Source organism: Mauremys mutica, chromosome 12 (genome assembly GCF_020497125.1).
Source record: "Mauremys mutica isolate MM-2020 ecotype Southern chromosome 12, ASM2049712v1, whole genome shotgun sequence".
NCBI classification, from domain to species: Eukaryota; Metazoa; Chordata; order Testudines; family Geoemydidae; genus Mauremys; species Mauremys mutica.
This window is the reverse complement of record NC_059083.1, coordinates 10,282,452-10,290,912: the sequence shown is the minus strand read 5'-3', so window position 1 is coordinate 10,290,912 and position 8,461 is coordinate 10,282,452. Positions and strand designations below refer to the sequence as shown.

The following is an 8,461-nucleotide window of genomic DNA, read 5'->3' as shown; positions in this document are numbered from 1 at the left end:
TCCCATTGCCCAGCTGGGTTTCTTACCCCTCTTCTGGAGCAGGAGCTTGTGCAGCCAATTGATCCCACCCTTGGCATGCCGACTGATGTCACTGGCTGGGTGGTATGCACAGAGACCCAGCTGCAGCACAAATTCACCTGCCTTGGAGAAGGTGGAGGAGGTCTGGTGGAAGGAGAAGGAGAGGGGAATCCATCACCATTCTCCCTTCAGCGCCCCAGCGCCCCTGGACCTGAGCTCTGCTCCCACCCCTCTGTAGGAGGCACTGGGGGAGAGGAGCGACAGCCCTCTTCCTTTCTGTCCCCAAGGGAGCTCGGAGCAAAGGGAGCAGGGCAAGGGCCCTCGCTGAGCACTCACTGCCTCGCTGCTCCAGAATAACAAGGGCCAGGCACGACCCTGCCAGCCAGCGGCCTATGGAACGCAGTCCCTTACGGACCGGGGGGACCAATTAGCCAGGGGATGAGGAACTTGACTCTGCAGGACGCTGGGGTCAGAGGTCACTTACGTCAAATCCAGGCAGGGAGGTAGCAAACTGGAGCAGGGCCGCGCTGGTCTGGACGGCCCTGGCTCTCTCCTGGGTGTTTTTTGCCAGGAGAGAGCGATGGATGTGCTGCGGGAGAAGGAGGCAGGGGAGGGTCAGCGGGCAGGCGTACATGCTCTACAAACCAGCCTCTCCCCCTCCCCAAGGGGCTGAGACTTTGTGCTCAGGGTGGAGTAGCCGAGCCCCGGTCGCAGAGCTTGAAAAGGGGGTTCAGTCTCTCAGGCCCCAGCCAGGCCTGGTGCTCACTGTTAGTGCTTAATGCAACCGTGCAGAGCTCTGGCTGACAGTCCCAGCTCCTTCCCCCTGCACTGGCAGCTCTGGGAAAGTGTGGCCGGCTGGGTCCAAGCTGGGAGGACACAATGGAAACGTGGCTCTTCTAGTCTCTCCTTTGCTGCCCTCCCACAGGGCTCAGAGGCAATTCCACCCCAGACCGTCCATTCTACTCACCTCCAGGAGGTGCTGCAGCTTCTCCACGGTGGGGGTCTCTGTTAGGCAGCCCCTGAGGATGGTGTCCAGGCTCCGCAAATGGCGGTTGTGCAGAGCCTGCAAGAAGAGGGAGCACCCGTCAGTCATGGGACACGGGGCTACAGCAGTCAGGGGACAATGAGGAGGATTCTCCAGGAGCCCTGGCAAGACTCAAAAGGCGCATCCTGGCCTCTCCCATTCACATCACTCCAGGGACACTTAGCAAGAGTTCATGGCCGGATGCCTGCTGCCTCATTAATCCTTGCTCTGAGCAGTTCTCTGGGCAGGGCCTGGTACCCAGCAGAGTATGGATCAGCCAAACTGCAATGGGTGGGAGGTAGGATCCCCGGGAGAGTCCAGGCAGGAGATCAGAGAATGAGGAGAGGAAGGAAGGCTGGGATCAGCCACGGAGGGGTAACGCAATCCCCTCTGAACCCCTGATCCATGAACAGCACGTCAGGATCAAGGCACATGCCCTGGACCCCAGACCCAAACCAGCTCCAGGGCTCAGGACCTCCATGGGGTTGGACAGGGAAAGCCGCCCGCTTCCCAAAACCAGTGTCTCCCTGCGCAGACAGGGGTTGGAACTTGGACAGTGTCTGCGAGGACCTTGGCCTGTGTGGGACAAATGTCCCCACTTTGGGGTGCCAGATAACAGAGGAGATGTGTCCCCCCATTGGGGGTGAGGGATTCTCTTGTGCAAGACCCCCTGCCTGGGTGGGGACGGAACAAGGAGCAGGACAGACTGGGTGGCAGCGCAGCTGGGGGATTTTTGTACCTCAGCTCTGCCCTGCAGGTGCTGCTGGATCACCAAGATGATGTCTTGCTCCTCCTCCTCCTCGCACTCCTCCTCTTCCTCCTCCTCAGGCCACGACACCTGGGCACTGGGGGTATCTGCACCAGGGAGGGAAGGAGAAAGTTTAATCCCTTCTGCTGCTGGGGGGATGCAGTGGACAGAGAAGGCTCCATGTTTCCCCTTTCTCTGTAAGGAGCCCCATGGCGGCCAGGGCCCCACCCTGCCCCTCCCAGAGATGCCCTCAGCCCCATCAGCCTCAGGGCCCTGTGGCAGTCAGCCCCCCACCCCAACATGATCAGGGAGGCTGGAGCTCCCCAACTCCGCCCAGCATCCCCTGCCATGGGGCGTGTCTGTGCCACCCCCACTGGTGTTAGTGGGGTCACGTGGGTCAGTCCCGGCGCCTTGGCGAGCCGATGGGCACAGGGTGTTACTAGTCCCCCACCGCCCCAGTCCTCCTCCCTTTCCCCTGGGTCTCCCCTCACCTCCAAAGAAGGAGCCTTCAAAGACAGGGCTGCCAGACCGCACGGAGGAGCTTCTGGCCCCACAGGAGAATGCGGAGCTGCTGGTGTCTGCAGCGCCGCAGTCACTCAAATCCTGCTCTGGGCTGGCAGGAGGCTCCTCCATGGCCAGGGTGGTGCTGGCAGGAGGCTCCTCCGGGGCCAGGGTGGGGCTGGCAGGAGGCTCCTCTGTGGCCAGGGTGGGGCTGGCAGGAGGCTCCTCCGGGGCCAGGCTGGGGCTGGCGGGAGGCTCCTCTGGGGCCAGGCTGGGGCTGGCGGGAGGCTCCTCGGGGGCCAGGGTTGGGCTGGCGCAGGGCCCCTCAGCTGCCATGGTGGTTGGCGGCTCCTGCTGGGCCCTGGGGCGCAGCTCCTGGCTCCTTGGCTTCCTGCAAAGGAAGCCCCAGAGCTGCCGTCCCCGGCTCCTGCCCTCCCCTGGCTCTCCTGCTCCACAGCTGAACCCGGGGCCACCTCCGTTTCGGCCCAGAAGGTGCCTCAGGGTCAGCTAGAGGAGCTACTGTGTTCCGCCTCCTCCAGCAGGCGAAGCAGCTCCTCCCTTTCCCCTGGCCACGAGCCTCTTCCCCGCCCGCGGGGACAGAGGGGCCGCTCTCCGCCTGGGCAGGCTGCCTGATGTCGTCTTCTGGCTGTGGAGCCACCTGCCCGGCCTTCCTCCTGAGCATCTGCCTGATTCGCTCCATCCTGGAACAGAGTGGGGAGCAGCCATGAGTCTGGCTTCAAAGCAGCCTCTCATTAACGAGCCTGCCTGCTCCCCTGCCCACCTCCCCTTTGCTGAGGCAATTTCTCCTCCCGACACATCCCACCCCAGGGCACAGGAACCCTCAACCTGGGGAACAAACCCTGACAAGGGACGGGCTGGGAGCCGTAGTGGTGGGATATTCCCACCACACTGGGGATGGTTCTGGAGAACTCCACTTACTTATTCTAGATCAGATGGAGCAGGATGGCAGATGCTCAGGGTTGCTCCTCTCTTCACCCTCTTCAATCTCCACACCCAGGTGGCCGGCAACGGGTGCCGCTCAATGCCCTGCCAGCAGGGCAAGGGGTAGACACCAGATATCGAAACTGGCTGTGAAAACAATACAATGCCACTAGCGGAACGCTCCTGGGACACTCCATAGCTGTACCCGGGGCCACCTCCATTTGGGCCCAGAAGGTGCCTCAGGGTCAGCTAGGGGAGCTGGGGTCTTCCTCCTCCTCCAGAAAGCCAGAGCTGGGAAGTGCCAGCAGGACTCGATTCCCAGTCTCCCTGGCTCCGAGTGGGACCTGTTGTAGTGATTGACGGATTTGCTCCTTGTCCCCCATCCAAAGCCAATAACACATCTCTGGGTTGGCAGTCATGAGTTAGACCCTCTCAGCACCCTTCTGTCTCCTGCAGCCCTCAGCTGTTCCTTGGATTGCGGTGGCTTGGACGGTAACAGGAGTGGATATTGTTACTGGCTCACTGGGTGGTTCTAGCCAATGAGGGTCTCAGTCTAGCCTCAGAGGCCCACACCCCCAGACACTACAGGTCAGGGTGGATTGATTTCATTCCAAATGTTTTGTAGTTGTATTTTTGAGTTATTTTCCTAATGAGGGATTGATTCTCATGAAATTCTTAGTGGTGGCCGATGACAGAACACGGAGCAATGGTCTCAAGTTGCACTGTGGAAGGCTTAGCTTGGCTATTAGGAAACACTAGTTCACTAGGAGGGTGGTGAAGCCCTGGAATGGGTTCCCTAGGGAGGTGGTGGAATCTCCATCCTTACAAGTTTTTAAAAGGTCAGCTTGACAAAGCCCTGGCTGGGATGATGAAGTTGGGGTTGGTCCTGCCTGCAGCAGGGGGTTGGACTAGATACCGCCTCAGGTCTGTTCCAGCCCTAGTCTTCTATGATGCTAGGAATAGGGATCCATTCAAACATGTTGACTTGCTGGTTTTGCAGGATACAGAAAAACAAAAAGGTTGACTCAACCATTTGGTTTCATTTCAAACAAACTGAGGTAAAGAAGTATCTCTAGTTCGTGCCCTGAACTGATTGTTCCTGCTCATAATGTCCTTCCAGATTTTAGAAGTAGTAGCTCACACCTCCTCCTCTCTAGCCTTTATTCATATTTTACAAGGGGAAAAGAAGCCTTCATCCTTTTCGAACTCCCAATCAGTTTCTTACATTTGAATGAAGTAGCTGCATCAACTGGAATGAAGAAAATATTCTTTCTGCACCCGCAGAAGAGGCTAGTGCTGCCAAAATCTGGCTGAGTGTTTCAATAACTTCTGGATGCCCAGGTGCTTAGGCAATGACTTCCAACAGTTCAGTGCTTTGACTTCCTCTGACACTTGGCAGCAAACATGGACTTCTTCATATATGTAGTTATTTAAATTACTTTAATAGGCTGGAGCAACTAGAGGCCTTAACATCACTTGTCATCATTTCAAATTTTATACTGGATAAGTTTAAAAAAAAAACTTTTTCAATATAAATTTAAAACACCCAGTTTAAATAAAAATAAAATCTCTTTTGGGGGGATTGGGGTTGGGCTGTGAAAAAGCCACTGATTGGTCTTGCCCTTGATTTTAAAAGAACTACTTCATCTGAGAGAATCAGAAACTGCTTGTATTCTAGTCAAGGAGAGGAGGCAGCAAAATTCATCCTAGCAGTAATCTGTTGGGCCTTATTTGCTCAGCCTCAAACAAACAAGTGTGCAAAACTCTAGCTAGTCTCTTTTATGTAGGCCCAGCTAAGAGGTGGTGGGAGGGGCAGGAATGCTGTCTCCATCCCGGATCCAGTAGCAATTGCACAGGATATTGCCACAAAACCTACATTTTACTGCCAAACTCTCTAAGCCATTCCTCTCCTGCGCTTCCTGGTTTCTAAGTTTCAAATCCACAAAACCTTCCCCTTGACAGTCACTGCCCAGGTGGTGCAGCAGGCAGAGGAACCTGAGCAGTAACATTGTGACACCAGAGGTAACTCAGCCACCTGTCGCTCCCTGACTCCACTAACCCGGAGCATAAACCCGAAGCCTGAGCCCTGCCTTGGGCATCGCTCCCACGGAAACCTGCAGGCTCATTTACTGACTTATGCAAATCACCTGTGGAGAGTTAGCACTGACTGGCTGAATTCACTCTCAAGTCACAATGCCCTTCAGCTTACAGCACGAATGGAAGGGGCACAGGGTGGAAATCAGGCTTTTCTGGTGACCCGTTTTCCAATTGAGAAGAAGGGACAAGAGGGAAGGAGGAAGAGGGAAGCAAAATGGCCACATTCCAAACGCCCCCAGCGAGTCACAGATTAATTCCAAGCCCAGAGGAAACCACTGTCGTCTGACTTTCTGTTTCACTTCGGCCATAGAATGTGCCTCAAAATAATTCCCATAGGAATTAGAACAGGTTTTTAGTAAAACACCCAAGCTTGATTTTAAAAGAGGCCAGTTGTGGAAAATCCAGCACAACCCTCAGTGAATTGCTCCAAACTCTGATGTTAAAAATGCTCCTCGCCTTATTTCCAGTGTGTATTGGTCTAGCTTCAACTTCCAGCCATTGTCTGCTCATAACCTTTAACTGGTAAAGGGAAGATGGAGGCTTGCTGCAGCAAGGCTCCTGGGCTCTGCGAGGTTCCCCCTGCCCCGCATCCCTGTCCTGCCTGGCTGTTGGCAAGGGAGCTCTGTGAGGTCACAGAGGCCTCACTCATAGAATCATAGACTGTCAGGGTTGGAAGGGACCTCAGGAGGTATCTAGTCCAACCCCCTGCTCAAAGCAGGACCAATTCCCAACTAATTGTCTTTGCTCAATGGGCTGAGTTCCTGCCAAAAGCTTTTGTGAAGTCACTGCCACACCCACCTTTCCCTGGCAGGCCTGACCTCTGCCCCTGGCCAGCCCAGCTGGATGTTTGAGCTGCACCCTGGATCACCCCACTTGCTCATTATTGATTCTGGGGAGCAAGCAGGCCACCCAGTAAAACAGCAGAGTCTGTTCCGCACCCCACGCTGAGTTTTTCATAGAGGCATCGGTTGTGAAACAATTCAGTCTCCTGATGTGGCCTCTATTTCACGGGCTATGAAATTTCACACTCTTAGCACGCTATTGAGCCCAATTGCTTGTAATTCACTAAAAGGCACCTTCCCAACCAGTTATGATGGTAGGACACCAGGAAACAGAGACTCCACCTCTCCCCAGGGTAATTTCTTCCAGTGGCTAGTCTCCCTCACTGTCATAATTATATTGGAAATTGACAACCTCTGATAAGGGCCCAATTTATGACAATCTTTTAAATAATTTAAATAGAAGAGAAAAAATAACATTCAGTAGAACATGTTCACTGCCAAGCTTTTCAGACAGTCGCACCACTGATGTGATACCTAAGGCCCCGGAAGCAAAGCTAGCTGAAATGCTAACCCAGCTTTGGGCAGCAGTAGCTTCCTTGAAAGGTGCAGAAAATATTGTCTTCCTTTCAGTTTATTCAAATCGTTCAGTTCAATCAACTAGTTTGTTGAAATTCAAGAAAGGCATTGGGAATTCACAAAACAGGCAAACTTGTTTTCCTCCCTCAATCTAGGGATAAAAACTAGGGGATAGATCTACTGGTTCATCAATCTAGAAACTCGTGGAGACAAGAATGTATCATTTCACTTCACTAACCACACATCAAATTGCCTTTGTTTAAGAAATTTGTTAGTTTGAAATGCAAAACATTTTGATACAACTTCTTTCTTATGCTTCTCTTTCTAGCTCTGGCATGCCCTTGCTGTGTGACCAGAGAGGTCACTTCTTTTCTCTTTCCCTCGGTATCATGGGGGATGGAGAAAATTCTCTCAGCCCTAGCAGGAGAGAGATTTGAGCAAGTCAGGCGCGTTAGGGTCCTCGTGCTCTAAAGGACAATGGGCGATTGTTGTTTGGGGCAAGAATCCCAACAGATTTGTTACTTGTCCCCCAACCAAAGCCAATAACACATCTTTGTATTTTCAGTCATGAGTTAGACATTCTGTCTCCCTCAGCCCTCAGCTGTTCCTTGGATTAGGGAGGCTTGGATGGTAAGAGAACTGGAATTATTTTACTGGCTTCTTGGGTGTTACTAGCCCATGAGGGTCTCAGTCTGGCCCCCAAGGCCCACACTCCCAGACACTAAAGATCAGGAGGGGTTGATTTCACTCAAAGTGTTTTGTATTTGCGTTTTTGAATTATTTTCCTAATGAAAGATTGATTCTCACGAAATCTTAGAGCTGGCAGATGACAGAACAAGGAGCAATGCTCTCAAGTTGCAGGGTGGAAAGCTCAGATATTAGCACAAACTTTTTCCCTAGGAGGGTGGTGATGCCTTTGAATCTGCTAGGATAGAGTCCCCTATCTTGTATTTAGAGCCTGTATTTTTTCTTACCTTCTACACAGATGACAATATCTTTGAAATAAATCCACACAGAAATGAGAAACACACGCACAGACTCTCTCCTACAGACTCTCTCGTGAGAGACCACGAGATGGAGGCTTGCTGCAGCAAGGCTACAGGGCTCTGCGAGGTTCCCCCTGCCCCGCATCCCTGTCCTGCCTGGCTGTTGGCAAGGGAGCTCTGTGAGGTCACAGACGCCTCATCATCTTTGCCCAATAGGCTGAGTTCCTGCCAAAGGCCTTTGTGAAGTCACTGCCGCACCCACCTTTCCCTGGCAGGCCTGATGTCTGCCCCTGGCCAGCCCAGCTGGATGTTTGAGCTGCAGCCTGGATCACCCCACTTGCTCATTATTGATTCTGGGGACCAGCCAGGCCACCCAGCAAAACAGCAGAGTCTGTTCCGCACCCCACACTGAGCTTTTCATAGAGGTTATGAAACAATTCAGTCTCCTAATGTGGCCTCTATTTCACCGGCTATGAAATTTCACGCACTTTGCACCATATGAAGCCCAATTGCTTGTAAGTCACTAAAAGGCACCTTCCAGAATGACAGGCAGTTTTGACGACAAGACACCAGGAAACAGAGACTCCACCTCTCCCCTGGGTAATTTGTTCCAGTGGCTAGTCTCCCTCACTGTCAAAACTGTGTGCCTACATCTCATTTGAATTTCTCTGGCTTCAGCTGGCAGCTGTTGGTTCTTGTTGTGCCTTTTTTGGCTAGATCGAATTAGCCCTGCCCTGTGAAATCCGATCTCCCCGTCCTGCTGGACCCCTCAGCCAGGAGAACCCAG

The 8,461-nt window shown here is 53.3% G+C and overlaps 1 long non-coding RNA gene across 1 annotated transcript; it reads right to left on the bottom strand.

Annotated features, from left to right (window-relative positions):
* Positions 1-2,754: 2,754 nt before the first annotated feature.
* LOC123345662 lies at positions 2,755-7,790 on the bottom strand. Its single transcript, XR_006572836.1, has 3 exons — positions 7,663-7,790; positions 3,231-3,380; positions 2,755-2,992 (listed from the first exon to the last, which is right to left on the bottom strand). It is a non-coding gene; the product is annotated as an uncharacterized LOC123345662 (long non-coding RNA).
* Between the last annotated feature and the right edge of the window lie 671 nt (positions 7,791-8,461).